This window comes from Phyllobates terribilis, unplaced genomic scaffold (genome assembly GCF_046119375.1).
Source record: "Phyllobates terribilis strain yellow unplaced genomic scaffold, ASM4611937v1 Scaffold_11__3_contigs__length_659146591, whole genome shotgun sequence".
Lineage (NCBI taxonomy): Eukaryota > Metazoa > Chordata > Amphibia > Anura > Dendrobatidae > Phyllobates > Phyllobates terribilis.
Genome location: NW_027362771.1, coordinates 402,866,671 through 402,892,372, shown reverse-complemented (window position 1 = coordinate 402,892,372; position 25,702 = coordinate 402,866,671).

Genomic DNA, 25,702 nt, shown 5'->3' with positions numbered 1-25,702 from the left:
CAGTAGCTTAAGAAGACGGTTTTAATGCACCTCGGAAGAGACGTGGAGGTCCCAGTAGCTTAACAAGACGGTTTGAATGCCCCTTGGAAGAGACGTGGAGGTAACAGTAGCTTAACAAGATGGTTTTAATGCCCCTTGTAAAAGTTGTGGAGGTCGCAGTAGCTTAACAAGACGGTTTTAATGCCCCTTGAAAAAGTTGTGGAGGTCTCAGTAGCTTAACAAGATGGTTTTAATGCCTTTTGGAAAAGTGGTGGAGGTCACAGTAGCTTAACAAGACGGTTTTAATGCCCCACGGAAGAGACGTTGAGGTCCCAGTAGCTTAACAAGACGGTTTGAATGCCCCTTGTAAAAGTGGTGGAGGTCGCAGTAGCTAAACAAGACGGTTTTAATGCCCCTTGGAAAAGTGGTGGAGGTCACAGTAGCTTAACAAGACGGTTTTAATGCCTGTTGGAAAAGAGGTGGAGGTCGCAGTAGCTTAACAAGACGGTTTCAATTACCCTCGGAAGAGACGTGGAGGTCACAGTAGCTTAACAAGACGGTTTTAATGCCCCACCGAAATGTGGTGGAGGTCACAGTAGCTTAACAAGACGGTTTTAATGCCCCTTACAAGAGCCATACAGTACAGCAGCTTAAAAACATTATTCCCATTATTGGGGAGTGGGTCTCCCATAATCTTTGCTTACCCCTTCCAAGCAAAAGCTGCCAAAAATTAGTAGGAAATGCAATGCCCGTTCGAAGAGTCGTGGAAGTTAGAGTTAATTAAAAACAACATTTCAATGCCCCTTGGAAGAGCTGTGGAGTTCAGAGTGGTTTAACAAAATACTTTAATGCCCCTCAGAAGAGACGTGGCGGTCCGAGTAGCTTAACAAGATGGTTTTATTGCCCCTTGGAATAGTGTTAGAGGTCACAGTAGCTTAACAAGATGGTTTTAATGCCCCTCGGAAGAGACGTGTAGGTCCCAGTAGCTTAACAAGACGGTATGAATGCCCCTTGGAAGAGACGTGGAGGTCACAGTAGCTTAACAAGACGATTTTAATGCCCCTTGAAAAAGTGGTGGAGGTCGCAGTAGCTTAACAAGACGGTTTTATTGCCCCTTGGAAAAGTGGTGGAGTTCACAGTAGCTTAACAAAACAGTTTTAATGCCCCTTGGAAAAGTGGTGGAGGTCACAGTAGCTTAACAAGACGGTTTTAATGCCTCTTACAAGAGCAATACAGTACAGCATCTTAAAAACATTATTCCCATGAATGGGGAGTGGGTCTCCCATAGTCTTTGCTTTTGCCTTCCAAGCAAAAGCTGCCAAAAATTAGGAGGAAATGCAATGCCCGTTCGAAGAGTCGTGGAGGTTAAAGTGGTTTAACAAGACGCTTTTAATGCCCCTCAGAAGAGACGTGGAGGTCCCAGTAGCTTAACAAGACAGTTTTCATGCACCTTGGAAAAGTGGTGGAGGTCACAGTAGCTTAACAAGACAGTTTTAATGCCCCTTGGAAAAGGGGTGGAGGTCACAGTAGCTTAACAAGACGGTTTTAATGCCCCTCAAAAGAGACGTGGAGGTCACTGTAGCTTAACAAGACGGTTTTACTGCCCCTTGGAAAAGAGGTGGAGGTCACAGTAGCTTAACAAGACGGTTTTAATGCCCCTCGAAAGAGACGTGGAGGTCACAGTAGCTTAACAGGACGGTTTTAATGCCCCTCGGAAGAGACGTGGAGGTCAAAGTAGCTTAACAAGACGGTCTTAATGACCCTCGGAAGAGACGTGGAGGTCCCAGTAGCTTAACTAGACGGTTTTAATGCCTCTTGGAAAAGTGGTGGAGGTCGCAGTAGCTTAACAAGACGGTTTTAATGCCTCTTGGAAAAGTGGTGGAGTTCGCAGTAGCTTAACAAAATGGTTTTAATGCCCCTTGGAAAAGTGGTGGAGGTCACAGTAGCTTAACAAGACGGTTTTAATGCCTCTTACAAGAGCCATACAGTACAGCATCTTAAAAACATTATTTCCATTAATGGGGAGTGGGTCTCCCATAGTCTTTGCTTAAGCCTTCCAAGCAAAAGCTGCCAAAAATTAGGACGGAGGAATTGCAATGCCCCTTACAAGAGCCAGGCAGTACAGCATATTATAAACATTATTCCCATTATTGGTGAGTGGTCCCCCATAGTCTTTGCTTTGGCCTTCCAAGCAAAAGCTGCCTAAAATTAGGAGGAAATGCAATGCCTGTTCGAAGAGTCGTGGAGGTTAAAGTGGTTTAACAAGACGCTTTTAATGCCCCTCAGAAGAGACGTGGAGGTCCCAGTAGCTTAACAAGACAGTTTTAATGCCCCTTGGAAAAGTGGTGGAGGTCACAGTAGCTTAACAAGATGTTTTTAATGCCCCTTGGAAAAGTGGTGGAGGTCACAGTAGCTTAACAAGACGGTTTTAATGCCCCTCAAAAGAGACGTGGAGGTCACAGTAGCTTAACAGGACGGTTGTAATGCCCCTCGGAAGAGACGTGGAGGTCAAAGGAGCTTAACAAGACGGTTTTAATGACCCTCGGAAGAGACGTGGAGGTCCCAGTAGCTTAACTAGACGGTTTTAATGCCCCTTGGAAAAGTGGTGGAGGTCGCAGTAGCTTAACAAGACTGTTTTAATGCCCCTTACAAGAGCCATACAGTACAGCATCTTAAAAATATTATTCCCATTATTGGGGAGTGGGTCTCCCACAGTCTTTGCTTATGCCTTCCAAGCAAAAGCTTACAAAAATAAGGACGGAGGAACTTTCAATAATGGCAACACGGACCACGGTCACCCTGGTGGTATAGTGGTGGTGGAGACTGAGGATAAGGAGTAGAGATGAGCGTTGTTCTACTCGAACTGTTCGCCAATCTCAAATTCGAGCTGTTTTGGGCGGTGTTCGAGCCGGTCGGCGAACACGAACAATTTGAGAAAAATTCGGCTGTTCGAGGTTATGTTCGATAACTGTTCGTGCACCAAAATCATAACTGGATTTTTTCTCAGTAATGATGAAAATTAATGTTAATACGCAGTTTGAGTGTACAGCGGGGCGGGGGGAGGGGCAGGGGATGGATCTCTGCAGGAACAATGAAGATCTCCATTTTTTTTTCTCTTTCCCGCATTTGCAGTGGGGAGGTGCAATCTGTCAGCCTATCAGCAGCGCACACACGGAGCGAAGTGCTTTTTTTCACACAAGCAAGGGCATGTGTCATTGGCAGTGTATGTCACATGTCCTTGCCCTATAAGACCAAGCCATTTTCCCCGTCGCCACCATTTTCTCACTGCTGCAGCTGCGTGTTAGACGGCACCGCTGTTGCTGTGTGCGCTATACCTTGTTAATTTCAAGCCAATTTTCGCACAAATATACAGATAGCTTGGGAGTAGGGAATAGTTGTGATTGCAGTCCTTTTAAGGACTAGGTTACAGCATTTCCTACGACTTTTATCAGGCAGGTCTGTGCTCTTAAATAGATAGATTGTGGGAGTAAAGACTAATTGTAATTGGAGTCCTTTTCAGGACTAGGTTACATCAGTTCCTATCAGTTTTTGCCAGGCAGGTCTGTGCCAGTGCTGTGCAAGTTTTTTTCACAGCATTTGGCTGAATCTAGCAAAGCTAATCCTTTTTGGCCTATTGCAGAGTGTGTTAGTCAGTGGAGTAGCCTATCTGTGTTGCAAGATATACCACCTGTGTATAGAATACCAATTTTTTTACTGCACCTAGTGAAGTAAAATCTTTTGGGCATAGCATCATTCTATTAGTCCATCTATACTGACCTCCATCAGGTTGCAAACTGAATATAATTTTTTTCTGCATCTAGCTCTGAAAAAATATTTGGGCTTCTAGCAGTGTGTGGGACTTGTTCTATTAGTCCTTCTATACTGACCTCCAGCAGGTTGCAAATTGAATATAATTTTTTTCTGCATCTAGCTCTGAAAAAATATTTGGGCTTCTAGCAGTGTGTGGGACTTGGTCTATTAGTCCATCTATACTGACCTCCATCAGGTTGCAAATTAAAAATAATTTTTTTCTTCATTTATCTCTGAAAAAATATTTGGGCTTCTAGCAGTGTGTGGGACTTGGTCTATTAGTCCATCTATACTGACCTCCATCAGGTTGCAAATTAAAAATAATTTTTTTCTTCATTTAGCTCTGAAAAAATATTTGGGCTTCTAGCAGTGTGTGGGACTTGTTCTATTAGTCCTTCTATACTGACCTCCAGCAGGTTGCAAATTGAATATAATTTTTTTCTGCATCTAGCTCTGAAAAAATATTTGGGCTTCTAGCGGTGTGTGGGACTTGGTCTATTAGTCCATCTATACTGACCTCCATCAGGTTGCAAATTAAAAATATTTTTTTTCTGCATCTAGCTCTGAAAAAATATTTGGGCTTCTAGCAGTGTGTGGGACTTGGTCTATTAGTCCATCTATACTGACCTCCATCAGGTTGCAAATTAAAAATAATTTTTTTCTTCATTTATCTCTGAAAAAATATTTGGGCTTCTAGCAGCGTGTGGGACTTGTTCTATTAGTCCATCTATACTGACCTCCATCAGGTTGCAAATTAAAAATATTTTTTTTCTGCATCTAGCTCTGAAAAAATATTTGGGCTTCTAGCAGTGTGTGGGACTTGGTCTATTAGTCCATCTATACTGACCTCCATCAGGTTGCAAATTAAAAATATTTTTTTTCTGCATCTAGCTCTGAAAAAATATTTGGGCTTCTAGCATTGTGTGGGACTTGGTCTATTAGTCCATCTATACTGACCTCCATCAGGTTGCAAATTGAATAAAAAATTTTTCTGCATTTAGCTCTGAAAAAATATTTGGGCTTCTAGCGGTGTGTGGGACTTGGTCTATTAGTCCATCTATACTGACCTCCATCAGGTTGCAAATTAAAAATAATTTTTTTCTGCATCTAGCTCTGAAAAAATATTTGGGCTTCTAGCAGTGTGTGGGACTTGGTCTATTAGTCCATCTATACTGACCTCCATCAGGTTGCAAATTTAAAATAATTTTTTTCTGCATCTAGCTCTGAAAAAATATTTGGGCTTCTAGCAGTGTGTGGGACTTGGTCTATTAGTCCATCTGTACTGACCTCCATCAGGTTGCAAATTAAAAATAATTTTTTTCTTCATTTAGCTCTGAAAAAATATTTGGGCTTCTAGCAGTGTGTGGGACTTGTTCTATTAGTCCTTCTATACTGACCTCCAGCAGGTTGCAAATTGAATATAATTTTTTTCTGCATCTAGCTCTGAAAAAATATTTGGGCTTCTAGCGGTGTGTGGGACTTGGTCTATTAGTCCATCTATACTGACCTCCATCAGGTTGCAAATTAAAAATAATTTTTTTCTGCATCTAGCTCTGAAAAAATATTTGGGCTTCTAGCGGTGTGTGGGACTTGGTCTATTAGTCCATCTATACTGACCTCCATCAGGTTGCAAATTAAAAATAATTTTTTTCTGCATCTAGCTCTGAAAAAATATTTGGGCTTCTAGCAGTGTGTGGGACTTGGTCTATTAGTCCATCTATACTGACCTCCATCAGGTTGCAAATTGAATAAAAAAATTTTCTGCATCTAGCTCTGAAAAAATATTTGGGCTTCTAGCGGTGTGTGGGACTTGGTCTATTAGTCCATCTATACTGACCTCCATCAGGTTGCAAATTAAAAATAATTTTTTTCTGCATCTAACCCAGCCAATAGTTTTGGCCTAATACCACAGTTTGGCCACTCAGCTCTGCTCGGTTACCATCCATTGTTTTTTTGTGCAAACAACTCCAGAGTTGTGAATTAGTTAACCACCAAAATGAGTGGAAAAAGGCCTGCTGCTGGTGGAAAGGGGAATAGGCGTGTTGGGAAGGGGAAAAAAGGTTGTGTCCGTGGGGTAGGTGCAGAAGAAAGACCATCTTCCAGCCAAACTAAAATGTCTACTTCTTTTAGCGGACAATGTGATAAGATCCCTTTCTTACGGCCACGCCAATCGCTACAAATTCCAGATGAGGCACAAAAACAGCAGGTGCTTCAACGGATATCAAGTGCTCCTTTAAGTGGGCTCTCCTCCACATCAACTTCAACATCACAAATACTCCAGTCCTCAAAGGTGTCACCCAAATCGCACTTGCTTCCTCACAGCTCCCAAATCTCCAGCTGCCCGTCTGAGTATGAGGTAGAACAGATGGTTGAGTCTGCAGAGCTGTTTACTCATACTATAGCCTGGGAATCAGAGGTCGACTCCAGCGCTTCTGTGAATCCAGACGAGGAAATGATCTGCACTGATGCCCAGAATCTTTATGAGTCGGATCCAGGACCAGACGCAGAAGGTTCTGACCATAATGTAGACCCTCATTCCCAAACTGTAACTCCTGTTGGTGGAGACAATGAGGAAGACGATGATAAGACAACTTTAGTTTTTTGTCAGGGCAGGAACAGGTTGGCTCTGAGGACGACGGGTGTGATAACGCACAGGGTGATGATGATGAGGTCGGAGATCCCACTTACTGTCAACCCACAGTCAGCCAAGAGATGAGGTCAGCAGAGGAGGTGGAGGAAGATGCTAGTGACGACGAGGTCAGGTTGCGCCTTCCTGGACAGAGACGTAGTACTGGAAGCACGTCAACAACTGCATCCTCAAACACAACTCTGCCTCTCACCACAAGTCGTGGTGGCTCTTCAGGTCGCATGGGTGCTAAGCCTTGCATAGCCTGGGCATTTTTTCAGATCGATAAAGATGACCCAACTCGTGTTATCTGTAACATTTGTCAGCAAAAGCTAAGTAGAGGCCAAAAAATACATAGTTTGAGTACTTCATGCATGAACCGGCACATGGACATGAAGCATAAGTTGCAGTGGGAAGCTCAGTGTGCTACAATGCGGTCTAGCCGGCCGGGCCAACCACCGTCTGCCATATCTTGTGCATCCGCGGCCTCTTCATCCTCTGTGACTGGGGGGACAGCAGTCACACCTGTTTTGGGGCGCAGACCTGCCACCTCTTTACCCGCAACAGCCAGCGTGATTGGCAGGTCATCATTTTCTTTGGAGGTGGTAACACCAGCTGGTCTTGAGCGCTGTCCGACATCGATAGCACCACCTTTGGATCAAGGCAACCTAACATGTCCGCCTGCATCTTCCTCACAGACCGGCAGTTTGCCGGGGACACCCTTATCAACCCCGTCTAAGCACAATAGCCAGCCCTCGGTCCCTCACATGTGGACAAGTAAAAGACCATTTCCTCCTAGCCATGAGAAAGCTAAGAGGTTGAATTTCACCATCTGCAAGCTCTTGGCTACAGAAATGCTGCCTTTCCGCCTGGTGGACACAGAGGATTTTCGAGACCTTATGTCCGTCGCAGTGCCCCAGTACCAGATGCCCAGTCGGCACTACTTCTCAAAGAAAGGTGTGCCTGCGCTCCACCAGCATGTCGCACACAACATCACCGCTTCTTTGAGAAACTCTGTGTGTGACAGGGTGCATTTCACCACAGACACTTGGACGAGTAGGCATGGACAGGGGCGTTACATGTCGCTGACTGGGCACTGGGTAACTATGGTGACAGCAGGACAAGGGGCTGCTGTCCAAGTCTTGCCGTCCCCACGAGTTGTGCGTCAATCCTCTTTATGTCATTTTTCCTCCACTGCTTCTGCCTCCTCAACCTCCTCTCGGTCTTCCACCTGCACCCAAAGCCTGTCTGGTCATGCCACAAGCTTTCTAACTGCGCAGAAGGGATCCTGCACACCTCCTTACTATGCTGGCAGTAGGGCTCAACGTCATCAGGCGGTTTTTACATTGAAATGTCTGGGAAATGTGAGTCACACAGCTGAGGAGTTGTGGTCAGCTCTGGAGAACCAATTTCATGAATGGTTGTCTCCACTGGACCTGAAACCAGGGAAGGCCGTGTGCGACAATGCTGCAAACCTGGGTGCGGCCCTTCGCCGGGGCAATGTCACACACGTGCCTTGTATGGCTCACGTGTTGAACCTGGTTGTCCAGCAATTTTTAGCCCACTATCCCAGACTAGATGGCCTTCTGCAGAGGGCACGGTCGCTGTGTGCTCACTTCCGCCGTTCGCATCCCGCAGCTCAGCGACTTACATCTCTACAGAAGTCGTTGGGCCTGCCACTTCACCGGATAAAATGCGATGTGCCTACCCGGTGGAATTCAACTCTGCACATGTTGCAGCGACTGTGGCAGCACCGACAAGCCCTGGTGCAATACGTTCTGACGTATAGCCTGGGCCAACGAGATTCAGAGGTGGGGCAAATCACGCTGGAGGAGTGGTCTCAGATCAGGGACCTATGCACCCTTCTGCACAGTTTTGAAATGGCGACGAAGATGTTTAGTGCTGACGATGCCATTATCAGCATGACTATTCCGGTGATTTACATGCTGGAGCACATGTTAAACAGAATTCGGAGTCAGGTGGTGGCACAAGAGGAGGTGGAGGAAGTAGAGGAGGAGGAGTTGTATGCGGAAGGGCTAACATCTGCAAGGTCCAGACGGTCGGCAGCACCAGGGCGGCAGGCATGTGAGGGTGGGGGAGATGATTTTACCAGGGCGCATGGTAGCAGCCAAACTAGTGAGGAAGGTGCAGGAGCCCAGGAAGAACTGGAGGACGAACTGATGGAAGACTCATCAGATGAGGGAGACCTTGATCACATTTCTGTTGTGCGAGGTTGGGGGGAGAGGACAGAGGAAGGAAGCATGATTGTTACCTCGCCACCAACACAACAGGGACTTGGTGCTCCTGGATGCGCAACACACATGAGTGCCTTCTTGCTGCACTACCTGCAACATGACCCTCGAATTGTGAGAATTAGAAATAATCCTGACTACTGGGTTGCCACACTGTTAGATCCCCGGTACAAAAGTAAATTTGCAGAAATTATTCCTGCCATAGAAAGGGATGCACGCATGCAGGAGTATCAGCAGAGACTGTTGCAGAATCTTACATGTGCTTTTCCACAAAATACCAGTGGTGCACGTAGTGAATCTCACAGTTCCAACTTGCCAACCGTGGTCTGTATGGAATTGTTCAATAAAGGGCCCAAAATTAAGATAACATAGATGGGAGAGGTCTCTATGAATAGGAATTCCTAAGTATTTGATACCCTGTGAGGGCCAGGCAAAGGGAAAGTTGGACTGGATGGAATCCTATATGGATTTAGGGAGGGAGACATCGAGGGCCTCAGACTTCGCTGCATTGATTTTAAAATTTTACCATGTAACAAAGTGATCTATTTCAGCCATAACAGCAGGGATGGATATATGTGATTGAGTGATATATACTAGGACATCATCAGCAAATAGAGAGCACTTGTACTCGGTGCCTCCCACCTCAATCCACCTAATATTGGGGTTATGGCGAATTGATGAGAGCAGGTGCTCCGTCACTAGGATGTATAAGAGAGGGGACAGAGGACATCCCTGCCTTGTCCCATTGGTGATTGTGAAAGGTGATGAAAATGTTCTGACGCACCCCCTGGGCCTTGGGACACCCGGAGCCGGACCCTTTTTGGTGGATGCTGGTGGTTGTAGTCTTCGTGGCGGCGATCCGGTTCCGTGGCTCAGGGCGGTCAAACCAGTGGCGGAACTATTTATGTGGTTTTGATGTTTAAATGTCCGACTACGCCACCCGTGGATTGCGGTCAGAGTGAACCGCCGCTACAGGGCAGACCGCTAAGGCTGGTGTTGTGGGTGCAGCAGAGCGTAGCATAACTCCCCACGGGAGGAGTATAACCTCAGGGCAGTGTATGCGGAGGATGGGGGTGATGGTGCAGGGCAGCAGCAGTAACGACACGGAGTCAGTGATGCAGTTCAGGGCCTTTACTCACAGTTCTTATTATCCAGACCACGTCTGCAGGTAACGGCTGCCCACGTCGTACTGTGCTCACCAGGTGAGGGGCTCAGACAACTCCCAGATAACTTTGGAGCGCTTCACAGGACCCCCTTTGTGTGTCCTTTGTCTGGCCTTTCTTACCAACACTTCTGTCCGGCTGCCTCGGGCCTCCTCTTGGTAAACTTGGCCCAAGTTTCCCTGACCCTATGTGGTGCCTTCCTAGCGGGTGGAGCAAGGGGCTGCGCCACATAAAATGTCAGAGCCTCCGGTTTCTAGCTGAGGGTCGTTTCCTGCCTCCACTAGTTCGGGGACCGGTCTCCCCCTTTGGCCTGACCCCTCCACGCAGGTGGATTCGGGCGTGCGGTGGCGACTCGCCCGTCCGCACCCCTGGGATCCCTTAATTCCTCGTTCCTGGAGCCTTCTCCGCTCCTCTTCCTTCCTTCTCCCTCTTGCAGGCCTGGGCCTCTGTTACTAGGCCCGCCTCAGGAGCAGAGCTCATGCAGAGCCCCTGCTCCCTGCCACTTCTGCTCAGACTTCTCTGCACTGAACTAAGATGGTGCCCACCTTTTATACTCCCTTCTCAATGCACCCAGGAACTGCTTCCTCCCTGCTCCTGCACTGCAGGGTTCCCCTTCCTCAGTGTTCCCTCCCCCCACTCCAGCCAGGGACAGGGACTGTCGTGCCCATCTCAGGGGCATATTGGTCGCCCTGCCCCACGGCAATGTGGTGTAATGCATGCAGGTGTCGGGTCCTGATCCACACTCCATCCTTATCTGAGAGTGAGATATCACACCTCTGGGTGAGGTGCAATACGTCTGTAGCAACCGAGCCCTCGGTGCTACAGTTCCATTTATCTTCAGCCTAGGTGACGTATTGTGATACAGGGCCGTGATTTTGGCTATAAAAGGGTCCCCTAGACCCCTACCCCAAGCTTTTTAAGAGAATCATATATGGCGTGCCAGGAGACTCTATGGAATGCTTTCTCAGCATCCAACGAGAGTATCTACTTACAAATTTTTAACTGCATCTAGCCCAGGAAATACTTTGTGCCTAGTAGCAGTGTCTGCTAGTCAGCGGATTATCCCGGCTGTTAAGCAAGCTACACCACCTGTAGTTTGGACACTTAATTTTTTCAAAGGAAATGCTTCGGGACCACGGGATACTTAGTGAAGAGCATCAGGAGGCACCCCAAGGCATAGGGGCTGGGACTGGCACTAGGATGCCTTGCGGTGGACAGCCGAGCTCGATCCTTATAAAAGCTTTTTAACTGCAGCAGCTTTAGTGGACGCTACTGGAGCTGGAATTACGCGGCTGCTGGCATGAGACTTGCCCTCCAATAGATCCTTGTAAATGGATTTAAAGTGTATTCATTCAAATTAGAGGGACAATTTAAATTAAAAAGCTTAGAACTGCCTCCACCACAGGGGGGCTCTCTCGACCCACCAGCGGACAGGCACCAGTATTGGGAGAGGGTGGCTGGCCGTCAGGGTTCACCGCGGCTCTGGCACAAACCCGGCGACACGGAGGTGGCACGGGCAGGAGCGGACTGGCCGTCTCGGCTTCTCACTTTTTGGATTTTAGAAGGGCATGACATGCCTATATCTGTGTCTCCCCCTCCTTTTACTCCTCCACCTCTTTTATTTTCGCATGACTATATGTACTTGTCACTTTTCCATGTGTTAGTTGTGTCTTCTGAGCAGTTTGTCAGCTTTTGGACACCTTTGAAGGTGTTTTCTATGTGTTTCTATGTGTTTTTGTTTGCCTGCCATTGGTTTTAACGGTGTTCGAAGGTGTTCGACGAACAGTTCGACGAACAGTTCGGCGAACACACGGGTGTTCGACGAACCGAACCGAGCTCGAACACTACGGGGGTGGCTCAACACTAATAAGGAGAAGAACATAAAACAGCCGAAATGAGGAAGCATATACCCATGTGTGGGTGTGAAGCGGTGCATGTGAGTCCATCTCCCGAAATAACACAGTGGATATGACTTTATGTTACTCTGCTGTCATTTGGTGGTGATGAGAAGTCTGGCAAAATCCAGCCCTTGTTCATTTTGATAAGAGTCAACTTGTCAGCATTGTCAGTTGACAGGCAAGTGCGCTTATCAGTTATAATTCCCCCAGGGGCACTAAAAACACGCTCCGATAACACACTAGCGGCAGGGCAGGCCAGGACCTCCAAGGTGTACAGAGCGAGCTCATTCCAAGTGTCCAGCTTGGATTCCCAATAATTAAAAGGCAGAGAGGAATCATGGAGGACACTGGTACGGTCGGCAAGGTACTCCCTCACCATCTTTTGAAACTTTCCACTCCTTGTGAGAGTACCCCACTGTCTGTCCGAAGGGAGGGTCTGAGAAAACTGTCCCAGAACGTCGACAGTGTTCCCCTGCCTCTGCTGGATTGGAGTTGCGTCTCTCTTGCATGTACGCCTTGGTTGGGCAACGAACTGTGACCTCTGCCGCTAGCGTTTTCAGATGGGAATTTTTTAAACAGTTCTGCAGCAAGGGCCTTCTGGTACTGCCCCATTTTTGTAGACCTCTCCACCTCAGGAATAAGAGAGTGAAAGTTCTCCTTGTAGCGGGGGTCTAAAAGTGTCACCAACCAGTAATGACTGTCACCCAACATTTTGACAACGCGAGGGTCACTGTTAAGGCAGCGTAACATAAAGTCAGCCATGCGTGCCAGACTGGTAAAGGGCAAGACTTCCATGTCCTCACCAAGATGACGACTGACCATGCTCTCCTCCTCCTCCTCCCCCCTGTCCTCAGGCCACCCACGCTGAACCGACGGTATGACAGTTGTACAGGTACTACCGTCTACAGCGCATGATACAAGCTCCTGCTCTTCCTCCTCCGTCTCCTCTGCATCTCCCTCATTTTCCTCCAATGCACGTTGGGATGAGATGAGGCTGGGCTGTGTGTAATCGACCGCTACGGCTTCTTGATCCATCTCATCATACTCTGGCTGCAATGCTTCCTCTTTAATTCTCTTCAGAGAGCATTGCAAAAGACAGACAATTGGAATGCTGATGCTAATGATGGCGTCATCGCCACTCACCATCTTGGTGGACTCCTCAAAGTTTGTCAAGATGTTACATATATCAGACATCCAGGTCCACTCCTGAGGTCTTATGTGTGGAGTCTGACCTGAATATCGACTGCCTTGTTGCAGCTGGTACTCCACAACTGCTCTCTTCTGCTCACAAATCCTTTGCAACATGTGGAGGGTAGAGTTCCAACGTGTGGGGACATCACACACCAGTCGGTGTGCCGGAATCTGCAAATGCTGCTGCAACACAGCAAGGGCGGCGGAAGCTGTAGCCGACTTGCGAAAATGAGCTGACAGGCGGCGTACTTTGACGAGCAGATCTGGCAACTTGGGGAACGATTTAAGAAACCGCTGAACCACGAGGTTAAGCACATGAGCCAGGCATGGTACGTATGTGATATCGCCTCGCCTCAGAGCCGCCACCAGATTACGGCCATTGTCACACACGACAATGCCTGGATGTAGGTTCAGCGGTGTCAGCCACAGATCTGCCTGCTCTTTCACAGCTGTCCACAACTCACAAGCAGTGTGAGGTTTCTCACCTAAGCTTATGAGTTTCAGCACAGCCTGTTGCCGCTTGGCCCAGGCAGTACTGCAGTGCTTCCAGCTTGTAACTGATGTGGTGATACCTGAGATGGACACTGAACATGAGGAGGAGGAGGAGGATGATGCGCAGGAGCTGTACACTGTGGGGGCAACTCTGACTGACATAGGGCCCATAATCCTCGGTGTGGGGAGGATGTGTTCCGTCCCAAGGTCCGACTGGGTACCGGCTTCCACTTTGTTTACCCAGTGTGCCGTCAGGGAGATGTACCATCCCTGGCCACAAGCACTTGTCCACGTGTCCGTTGTCAGGTGGACTCTCCCAGTATCTGAGTTGTTGCGGGCACGGCAGATGTTTTGGGACACGTGCTTGTGTAGTGCGGGGATGGCACACCAGGCAAAATAGTGTCGGCTGGGGACCGAGTACTGAGGGACGGCCACCGCCTTAAGGTTGCGGAAGGATTCCGTCTCCACCAGCCTAAAAGGCAGCATTTCCAAGCAAGCAGTCGTGAAATGTGCGAATTCAGTACTGTGGCCTGTGGGGCGTTGTCTGCGAACTTCCGCTTTCGTTCAAAGGTCTGGGATATGGACAATTGAACGCTGCGGTGGGACGTGGACGTGGATGTTGATGCTGTTTCTTGAGAAACTGCCATAACAAGTGAAGACTGAGAGGAGGGGGCATCTTTGCATGCAGTATGGAGAGGGGATTGCCTTGCACACACAACAGGGGGTTCTATTGCATGCACAACAGCGGAAGAAGCAGTGGTGACACCCGCTGACACTGGTCGTGGACCCTGGAGTACGCCCCACACGGTCAGGTGCTTTGCTGCCATGTGCCTGATCATGCTGGTGGTGGTCAGGCTGGTAGTTTTGTCTCCCCTGCTGATGCTGGCATGGCAGGTGGTACAAATGGCCTTTTTGTGGTTATCAGCAGAGTCTTTAAAAAAAATTCCAGACTCTGGAAGACCTACAGGTTGTACTGGCAACGTCCCTCGTGTTGCTGTTACGGGGAACTGTTGCCTATCTTCTGTGTGCGGCCACCACACTGCTTCTTCCTGCCTGTTGGTTTACGCAGCCTCCCTCACCCTGTGTGCTGCTGGCCTCGCTCTGCATGTCCTCCTTCCACGTTGGGTCAGTTACTAGATCATCCACCACCTCCTCCTCTTCCACTTGCACCCCACGATCCTCCTCCTCACTTCCTGGCAATTGAGTCTCGTTATCGTCCACCTCTTGTGACAAATTGCCAGCTTCGACTTCCTGTGGCCGTGGCTGTTCAAATATTTGGGCATCGCTACAAGGGATCTCCTCTACCACCACTTCAAGCGGAGCAAGCGAGGGGCACAAATCTGGAAATGGACCAGTGAACAGCTCTTCAGAGTGTCCAAGTGTGGGATCAGTTGCTGTCTGATGACATTCGGCATGGTGGGAGGAAGGAGCATTAGGGTGAGGAGGAGTATGCTGTTGAGACTCACGGCTACTAAGAGTTGACCGTGTGGAAGACAGACCGGAGGTGGTGGTGCCCAGGTAACTGGAAGTATTATCTGCTATCCAATTAATAACCTGTTCACACTGATCAGTTCGCAATACTGGTGATGTTCTGTGCTTCCCTAGTAATTCGGTCAAGAAGTGAGAGCGAGAAGATGTGGCTGTTGGTTGTGGCACATTGTCACCTTGGCCACGGCCCTGTCCTCTGTACGCACCATCACCAGAACGTCCAGTTCCACATCCCTTGCCACGCGCCTTGCCCATTGTAAAGGAAATAAAATAGCTTACACTCGCACTATCAATGGAAAAAGGGTAATAAAAAGAAGATTAGAACCGTGGAAGGGGAAAACCACAGTTCTATTTCTCTGGCCTACACCCGACTCTTTTAAACAATCTGAAAAATCAGGGAGACACTATTAGGTTTTTATTTACGGCAAAAAATGCCAAAAGAAGGATAATAGAGATTTTTTACCGTGGAACAGCAAAACCACAGTTATAATTTACTGGTGTATACCAGACTTTTTTAACTATATATATTTGCGGCTGAACAGTGAGCGACACACTGAAAATGTTTTTTTTTAGATACAAATGGCCCAAAAGTGGATAATACCGAGGTTTAAACCGTGGAACTGCAAAACCACACTTCTGTTTCTCTGGCCTACACCAGACTATTTTCAACAGATATATTTGTGTCTGAAAAATCAGAGACACAATTTTTTTTTTTTTTACCCATCTTATTAACCAATAGGTTAATAAGACGGGTATTTGTACAGTGTGAAGGAGAAAAAAAAACAGAATTTAGATGAAAAAAAAAGGATTTTTCCTGGCCCCCTAGACCTGGAGCTAAGTCTAGCAATTTCAGCAACAGGAGCACACAGGATTGTAATGCAGCATTTTCTGGTGTAGCCACTGCGTCCCCTATACAGTCTGCATGCCTGCCTGATATCTGGGATGGATATTAGTCCTGAGAAGGACTGTTTGTTTAATCTGGCAGCCTTTACAGACCCTACACTAACTATTTTGCAGTATATATCTCTCCTTAAATCAGCAGCGCTGTCCCTACACTGTCTGATCCCAGCCGTCTGTGTCCAAGATGGCGGCGCCCGGTTTTAAATACTCAAGGTGACGCTGTGCGGCCAGCCAATCAATGTAATGCCCACAACCAACATGGCTGCGGCATTACAGTGACTGGCTGGCAATCCCTGCATGTTCATTGTCTCTGTAAAGAGCGCCAAACATGCATGGCGGCGACCCGAGCTCCCGCCCAAGTAACCCGGAAATGCTCGGTGCTCGCCGAACATCCCCAGTAGCGTGATGCTCGGGTGAGTACCGAACAGTGTCGAGCATATTCGCTCAACACTAGTCCTTATTCATTAAGAACAGCGATGAGGGAGAGTGATAGTTAGAATCATCTGATTCATTAAGAGGTGCACACCTCTTACTGAAGCAAGCTTTTCTGAAAGAAGAGCATGAGCCTCTGTGCATCTCACAACAAATCTTCAGTCAAGGACCGGTGTAAGATTTCTGGCATACAGCAGAGGTGTATCCAGGGGGTGGCTGCAGGGGCACGTGCCCCAGGAGCAGCTGGCAGGGAGGTGCAGTCGTGCCACCTAATGCGGCGATCTAAAGTGTCGCCCCCAGTGGTTGCATTTTGCTGCCTCCCAGACTAGAATTTGGCAATTCTCTGAGCCGGCTGTCAGCTGATAGCCGGCTCAAAGAACATGCAGCGCGCCAGCCCCCCGTGATTTTACTCGCGTCTTTACTGTGGGGGAGAGATTTAGTGTAACGGGCTGGGGGAGATTTACTGTGTTGGGGGGGTATTTACTGTGTGGTGGAGACTTAGTGTAATGGGGCTAGGGAAGATTTAGCGTAACGGGGCTGGGGGAGATTTACAGTGGGGGAGACATTTAGTGTAACGGGCTGGGAGAGATTTACTGTGTGGGGGGTATTTACTGTGTGAGGACACTTACTGTAATGGGATTGGGGAGATTTACTGCATAGGGTAGATTTAGTGTAACGGAGATGATGGAGATTTACTGTGGGGGAGATTTTCAGTGTAATGGGATGGGGGAGATTTACTGTGTGGGGGGTATTTACTGTGTGGGAGAGAGTTAGTGTAATGGGGCTGGGGAAGATTTAGCATAACGGGGCTGGGGGAGGTTTAGCATTTAGCGGGGGGAGACATATAGTGTAATGGGGTTGGGAGAGATTTACTGTGTGGGTGGTATTTACTGTGTGGGGGAGACTTACTCTAATGGGGCTGGAGGGATTTACTGCGGGGGGAGATTTAGTGTAACAGGGCTGGGGGAGACTTACTTTGTGGGGGAGTATTTACTGTGTGGGGGGAGACCTAGTGTAATGGGGCTGGTAGGTATTTACTGTGTGGAGGAGATTTAGTGTAACTGTGCTGGGGGTCATTTACTGCATGGGGAAGATGTAGCATAATGGGCTGGGGGAGGTTTAGCGAGGGGAGACATTTAGTGTAACGGGGCTGGGAGAGATTTACTGTGTGGGGGGTATTTACTGTGTGGGGGAGATTTAGTGTAACGGGGCTGGGGGAGACTTACTTTGTGGGCGAGTATTTACTGTGTGGGGGAGACCTAGTGTAACTTTGCTATGGGTCATTTACTGTGTGGGGGAGATTTAGTGTAACAGAGCTGGGGAGAGATTAAGTGCAACAGGCTGGGGGAGATTTACTTTGTGGGTGGGTATTTACTATGTGGGAGAGATTTAGTGTAAATGGGCTGGAGGAGATTTAGCGTAACGGGGCTGGGGGAGATTTACTGTGGGGGAGAAAGTTAGTGTAACGGGGCTGGGGGAGATTTACTATGGGGGAGAAATTTAGTGTAACGGGGCTGGGGCAGATTTACTGTGCAAGTAGTATTTGCTGTGTGAGGGAGATTTAGTGTAATGGGGCTGGGGGGATTTACTGTGGGGGGAGATTTAGTGTAATGGGGCTTGGAGAGATTTATTGTGTGAGGAAGATTTAGTGTAATGGGGCTGGGGAGATTTATTGTGAGGGTGGTATTTACTGGAAGGAGGAGATTTAACATAACAATGCTAAGAAATATTTATTGTGGGGGGGAGATTTAGAGTAACGGGGCTGAGGGAGATTTACTGTGGGGGGAGATTTAGTGTATCAGGCCTGGGGGAGATTTAGCATAACTGGGCTGGGGGATATTTACAGTGGGGGAGATATTTAGTGTAATGGGCGTGGAGATATTTACTGTGTAGGGGGGTATTTACTGTGTGGGGGAGACTTAGTGTAATAGGGCTGGGGAAGATTTACTGCGTGGGGTAGATTTAGTGTAACGGAGATGGGGGAGATTTACTGTGGGGGAGAGATTTAGTGTAATGGGCTGGGGGAGATTTACTGTGGGGGGAGATTTAGTGTAATGGGGCTGTTGGAGACTTACTTTGTGGGGGAGTAATTACTGTGTGGGGGGAGACCTAGCTTAATGGGACTGGTAGATATTTACTGCATGGAGGAGATTTAGTGTAACGGGGCTGGGGGGTATTTACTGTGTGGGAAAGATTTAGTGTAACAGAGCTGGGTAGAGACTTATTGTAACAAGCTGGGGGAGATTTACTTTGTGGGTGGGTATTTACTGTGTGGCAGAGATTTAGTGTAACGGGGCTGGGGCAGATTTAGTGTAATGGGGCTGGGGGAGATTTACTGTGGGGGAGAAATTTAGTGTAACGGGGCTTGAGCAAATTTACTGTGTTAGGGGTATTTACTGTTTTGGTAGAGATTTAGTGTAACGGGGCTGGGGGGATTTACTAGGGGGAGATTCAGTGTAATGTGCCTGGGGGAGATTTATTGTGTGAGGGAGATTTAGTGTAATGGGGATGGGGGAGATTTATTGTGTGGGGGGTATTTACTGGGCTGGGGAGATTTAGTGTAATGAGGCTGAGAAATATTTACTCTAGGGGGGGAGATATAGTGTAATGGGCTGAGGGAGATTTACTGTGGGGGGAGATTCAGCGTAACAGTGCTGGGTGAAATTTAGTGTAACGGGTCTGGGGTGTATTTACTCTGTGGGGGAGATTTAGCGTAACTGTGCTGTGGGTCATTCACTGTGTGGGGGAGATTTAGTGTAACAGAGCTGGGGAGAGATTTAGTGCAACAGGCTGGAGGAGATTTACTTTGTGAGTGGGTATTTACTGTGTGGGAGAGATTTAGTGTAAAGGGGCTGGAGGAGATTTACTGTGGGGGAGAAAGTTAGTGTAATGGGGCTGGGGGAGATTTACTGTGGGGGAGAAATTTAGTGTAACGGGACTGGGGCAGATTTACTGTGCGAGTAGTATTTGCTGTGTGAGGGAGATTTAGTGTAATGGGGCTGCGGGGATTTACTGTGGGGGGAGATTTAGCGTAATGGGGCTTGGGGAGATTTATTGTGTGAGAGAGATTTAGTGTAATGGGGCTGGGGAGATTTATTGTGTGGGTGGTATTTACTGGAAGGGGGAGATTTAGTGTAACAAGGCTAAGAAATATTTATTGTGGGGGGGAGATTTAGTGTAACGGGGCTGAGGGAGATTTACTGTGGGGGGAGATTTAGGATAACAGGCCTGGGGGAGATTTAGCATAACTGGGCTGGGGATTATTTACAGTGGGGGAGACATTTAGTGTAATGGGCGTGGAGATATTAACTGTGTGTGGGGGGGTATTTACTGTGTGGGGGAGACTTAGTGTAATGGCGCTGGGGAAGATTTACTGCGTGGGGTAGATTTAGTGTAACAGAGATGGGGGAGATTTACTGTGGAGGAGAGACTTAGTGTATTGAGCTGGGGGAGATTTACTGTGGGGGAGACTTAGTGTAATGGGGCTGGGGGGGATTTACTGTGGGGGAGATTTAATGTTACGGGGCTGGGGGAGACTTACTTTGGAGGGAGTATTTACTGTGTGGGGGGAGACCTAGCTTAATGGGGCTGGTAGATATTTACTGCATGGGGGAGATTTAGTGTAACAAGGCTGGGGGGTATTAACTGTGTGGGGGAGATTTAGTGTAACAGAGCTGGGTAGAGATATATTGTAACAAGCTGGGGGAGATTTACTTTGTGGGTGGGTATTTACTCTGTCGGAGAGATTTAGTGTAACAGGGCTGGGGGAGATTTAGTGTAATGGGGCTGGGGGAGATTTACTGTGGGGGAGAAATTTAGTGTAACGGGGCTTGAGAAAATTTACTGTGTTGGGGTATTTACTGTTTTTGTAGAGATTTAGTGTAACAGGGCTGGGGGGATTTACTTGGGGGGAGATTTAGTGTAAAGGGCCTGGAGGAGAATTATTGTGTGAGGGAGATTTAGTGTAATGGGGCTGGGAGAGATTTATTGTGTGGGGGTTATTTACTGGGCGGGGGAGATTTAGTGTAACGAGGCTGAGAAATATTTTCTCTGGGGGGGGGGGGATATAGTCTACCAGGCTGAGGGAGATTTACTTTGGGGGGAGATTCAGCGTAATAGTGTCGGGAGAGATTTAGTGTAGCGGGGCTGGGGTGTATTTACTGTGTGGGGGAGATTTACTGTAACAGAGCTGGGGGAGAGATTTAATGTAACAGGCTGGGGGAGAGATTTAGTGTAACAGGCTGGGGGAGGTTTACCTTGTGGGTGGGTATTTACTGTGTGGGAGAGATTTAGTGTAAAAGGGTTGGGGGAGATTTAGTGTAGCGGGGCTGTGGGAGATTTACTGTGGGGAAGAAATTTAGTGTAACAGGGCTGGGGCAGATTTACTGTATGAGGGGTATTTATTGTGTGGGGGAGATTTCGTGTAACGGGGCTGGGGGGATTTACTGTGGGGGGAGATTTAGTGTAATGGGGCTGGGGGAGATTTATTGTGTGGGGGAGATTTTTTGTAATGGGGCTGCAGGAGATTTACTGTGTGTGGGTTATTTACTGGGTGGAGGAGATTTAGTGTAACGAGACTGGGAAATATTTACTGTGGGGGGGATTTAATGTAACGGGGCTGAGGGAGATATACTGTGTGGGGGGTATTATTGTGTGGGGGAGACAGTGTAATGGGGCTGGGGGGATTTACTGTGGGGGGAGATTTAGTGTAACTGGGCTTGGGGAGACTTACTTTGTGGGGGAGTATTTACTGTGTGGGGGGAGACCTAGTGTAATGGGGCTGGTAGGTTTTAACTGCGTGGAGGAGATTTAGTGTAACTGTGCTGGGGGTCATTTACTGCATGGGGGAGATTTAGTGTAACGGGGCTGGGGAGAGATTTAGAGTAACAGGGTGTGAGAGATTTACTTTGTGGGTGGGTATTAACTATGTGGGAGAGATTTAGTGTAATGGGGCTGGGGAAGATTTAGTGTAATGGGGCTGGGGGAGATTTACAGTGGGGGAGACATTTAGTGTAACGGGCTGGGAGAGATTTACTGTGTGGGGGGTATTTACTGTGTGAGGACACTTACTGTAATGGGACTGGGGAGATTTACTGCATAGGGTAGATTTAGTGTAACGGAGATGGTGGAGATTTACTGTGGGGGAGATTTTCAGTTTAATGGGATGGGGGAGATTTACTGTGTGGGGGGTATTTACTGTGTGGGAGAGAGTTAGTGTAATGGGGCTGGGGAAGATTTAGCATAACGGGGCTGGGGGAGGTTTAGCATTTAGCGGGCGGAGACATATAGTGTAACGGGGTTGGGAGAGATTTACTGTGTGGGGGGTATTTACTGTGTGGGGGAGACTTACTGTAATGGGGCTGGGGGGATTTACTGCGGAAGGACATTTAGTGTAACAGGGCTGGGGGAGACTTACTTTGTGGGGGAGTATTTACTGTGTGGGGGGAGACCTAGTATAATGGGGCTGGTAGGTATTTACTGCGTGGAGGAGATTTAGTGTACCTGTGCTGGGGGTCATTTACTGCATGGGGAAGATGTAGCATAACGGGCTGGGGGAGGTTTAGCGAGGGGAGACATTTAGTGTAACGGGGCTGAGAGAGATTTACTGTGTGGGGGGTATTTACTGTGTGGGGGAGATTTAGTGTAACGGGGCTGGGGGAGACTTACTTTGTGGGCGAGTATTTACTGTGTGGGGGAGACCTAGTGTAACTGTGCTGTGGGTCATTTACTGTGTGGGGGAGATTTAGTGTAACAGAGCTGGGGAGAGATTAAGTGCAACAGGATGGGGGAGATTTACTTTGTGGGTGGGTATTTACTGTGTGGGAGAGATTTAGTGTAAAGGGGCTGGAGGAAATTTAGTGTAACGGGGCTGGGGGAGATTTACTGTGGGGGAGAAAGTTAGTGTAACGAGGCTGGGGGAGATTTGCTATGGGGGAGAAATTTAGTGTAACGGGGCTGGGGCAGATTTACTGTGCAAGTAGTATTTGCTGTGTGAGGGAGATTTAGTGTAATGGGGCTGGGGGGGTTTACTGTGGGGGGAGATTTAGTGTAATGGGGCTTGGAGAGATTTATTGTGTGATTGAGATTTAGTGTAATGGGGCTGGGGAGATTTATTGTGAGGGTGGTATTTACTGGAAGGAGGAGATTTAACATAACAATGCTAAGAAATATTTATTGTGGGGGGGAGATTTAGAGTAACGGGGCTGAAGGAGATTTACTTTGGGGGGAGATTTAGTGTAACAGGCCTGCGGGAGATTTAGCATAACTGGGCTGGGGGATATTTACAGTGGGGGGAGATATTTAGTGTAATGGTCGTGGAGATATTTACTGTGTAGGGGGGTATTTACTGTGTGGGGGAGACTTAGTGTAATAGGGCTGGGGAAGATTTACTGCGTGGGGTAGATTTAGTGTAACGGAGATGGGGGAGATTTACTGTGGAGGAGAGATTTAGTGTAATGGGCTGGGGGAGATTTACTGTGGCGGGAGATTTAGTGTAATGGGGCTGGGGGAGACTTACTTTGTGGGGGAGTATTTACTGTGTGGGGGGAGACCTAGCTTAATGGGACTAGTAGATATTTACTGCATGGAGGAGATTTAGTGTAATGGGGCTGGGGGGTATTTACTGTGTGGGAAAGATTTAGTGTAACAGAGCTGGGTAGAGACTTATTGTAACAAGCTGGGGGAGATTTACTTTGTGGGTGGGTATTTACTGTGTGGGAGAGATTTAGTGTAACGGGGCTGGGGCAGATTTAGTGTAATGGGGCTGGGGGAGATTTACTGTGGGGGAGAAATTTAGTGTAACGGGGCTTGAGCAAATTTACTGTGTTAGGGGTATTTACTGTTTTGGTAGAGATTTAGTGTAACGGGGCTGGGGGGGATTTATTGTGTGAGGGAGATTTAGTGTAATGGGGATGGGGGAGATTTATTGTGTGGGGGGTATTTACTGGGCTGGGGAGATTTAGTGTAATGAGGCTGAGAAATATTTACTCTGGGGGGGAGATATAGTGTAACGGGCTGAGGGCGATTTACTGTGGGGGGAGATTCAGCGTAACAGTGCTGGGAGAAATTTAGTGTAACGGGGCTTGGGTGTATTTACTGTGTGGGGGAGATTTAGTGTAACTGTGCTGTGGGTCATTTACTGTGTGGGGGAGATTTAGTGTAACAGAGCTGGGGAGAGATTTAGTGCAACAGGCTGGAGGAGATTTACTTTGTGGGTGGGTTTTTACTATGTGGGAGAGATTTAGTGTAAAGGGGCTGGAGGAGATTTACTGTGGGGGAGAAAGTTAGTGTAACGGGGCTGGGGGAGATTTACTGTGGGGGAGAAATTTAGTGTAACGGGGCTGGGGCAGATTTACTGTGCGAGTAGTATTTGCTGTGTGAGGGAGATTTAGTGTAATGGGGCTGGGGGGATTTACTGTGGGGGGAGATTTAGCTTAATGGGGCTTGGGGAGATTTATTGTGTGAGAGAGATTTAGTGTAATGGGGCTGGGGAGATTTATTGTGTGGGTGGTATTTACTGGAAGGGGGAGATTTAGTGTAACAAGGCTAAGAAATATTTATTGTGGGGGGGAGATTTAGTGTAACGGGGCTGAGGGAGATTTACTGTGGGGGGAGATTTAGGATAACAGGCCTGGGGGAGATTTAGCATAACTGGGCTGGGGATTATTTACAGTGGGGGAGACATTTAGTGTAATGGGCGTGGAGATATTAACTGTGTGTGGGGGGGTATTTACTGTGTGGGGGAGACTTAGTGTAATAGGGCTGGGGAAGATTTACTGCGTGGGGTAGATTTAGTGTAACAGAGATGGGGGAGATTTACTGTGGAGGAGAGACTTAGTGTATTGAGCTGGGGGAGATTTACTGTGGGGGAGACTTAGTGTAATGGGGCTGGGGGGGATTTACTGTGGGGGAGATTTAATGTTACGGGGCTGGGGGAGACTTACTTTGGAGGGAGTATTTACTGTGTGGGGGGAGACCTAGCTTAATGGGGCTGGTAGGTATTTACTCCGTGGGGGAGATTTAGTGTAACAAGGCTGGGGGGTATTAACTGTGTGGGGGAGATTTAGTGTAACAGAGCTGGGTAGAGACATATTGTAACAAGCTCGGGGAGATTTACTTTGTGGGTGGGTATTTACTCTGTCGGAGAGATTTAGTGTGACAGGGCTGGGGGAGATTTAGTGTAATGGGGCCGGGGGAGATTTACTGTGGGGGAGAAATTTAGTGTAACGGGGCTTGAGAAAATTTACTGTGTTGGGGTATTTACTGTTTTGGTAGAGATTTAGTGTAACAGGGCTGGGGGGATTTACTTGGGGGGAGATTTAGTGTAAAGGGCCTGGGGGAGATTTATTGTGTGAGGGAGATTTAGTGTAATGTGGCTGGGAGAGATTTATTGTGTGGGGGGTATTTACTGGGCGGGGGAGATTTAGTGTAACGAGGCTGAGAAATATTTTCTCTGGGGGGGGATATAGTCTACCGGGCTGAGGGAAATTTACTGTGGGGGGAGATTTAGCGTAACAGTGCCGGGAGAGATTTAGTGTAACAGGCTGGTGGAGAGATTTAGTGTAACAGGCTGGGGGAGGTTTACTTTGTGGGTGGGTATTTACTGTGTGGGAGAGATTTAGTGTAAAAGGGCTGGGGGAGATTTAGTGTAGCGGGGCTGTGGGAGATATACTGTGGGGAAGAAATTTACTGTATGAGAGGTATTTACTGTGTGGGGGAGATTTTCTGTAACGGGGCTGGGGGGATTTACTGTGGGGGGAGATTTAGTGTAATGGGGCTGGGGGAGATTTATTGTGTTGGGGAGATTTAGTGTAATGGGGCTGGGGGAGATTTACTGTGTGTGGGTTATTTACTGGGTGGAGGAGATTTAGTGTAACGAGACTGGGAAATATTTACTGTGGGGGGGGATTTAATATAACGGGGCTGAGGGAGATTTACTGTGTGGGGGGGTTTTATTGTGTGGGGGAGACAGTGTAATGGGGCTGGGGGGATTTACTGTGGGGGGAGATTTAGTATAACTGGGCTGGGGGAGACTTAAATGTGGGGGAGTATTTACTGTGTGGGGGGAGACCTAGTGTAATGGGGCTGGTAGGTTTTAACTGCGTGGAGGAGATTTAGTGTAACTGTGCTGGGGGTCATTTACTGCATGGGGGAGATTTAGTGTAACGGGGCTGGGGAGAGATTTAGTGTAACAGGGTGGGAGAGATTTACTTTGTGGGTGGGTATTAACTATGTGGGAGAGATTTAGTGTAATGGGGCTGGGGAAGATTTAGTGTAATGGGGCTGGGGGAGATTTACTGTGGGGGAGAAATTTAGTGTAACAGGGCTTGAGCAGTTTTACTGTGTTAGGGGTATTTACTGTTTGGGAGAGATTTAGTGTAATGGGGCTGGGGGTATTTACTGGCGGAGAGATTTAGTGTAATGGGGCTGGGGGAGATTTATTGTGTGGGGGTATTTACTGGGCGGGGGAGA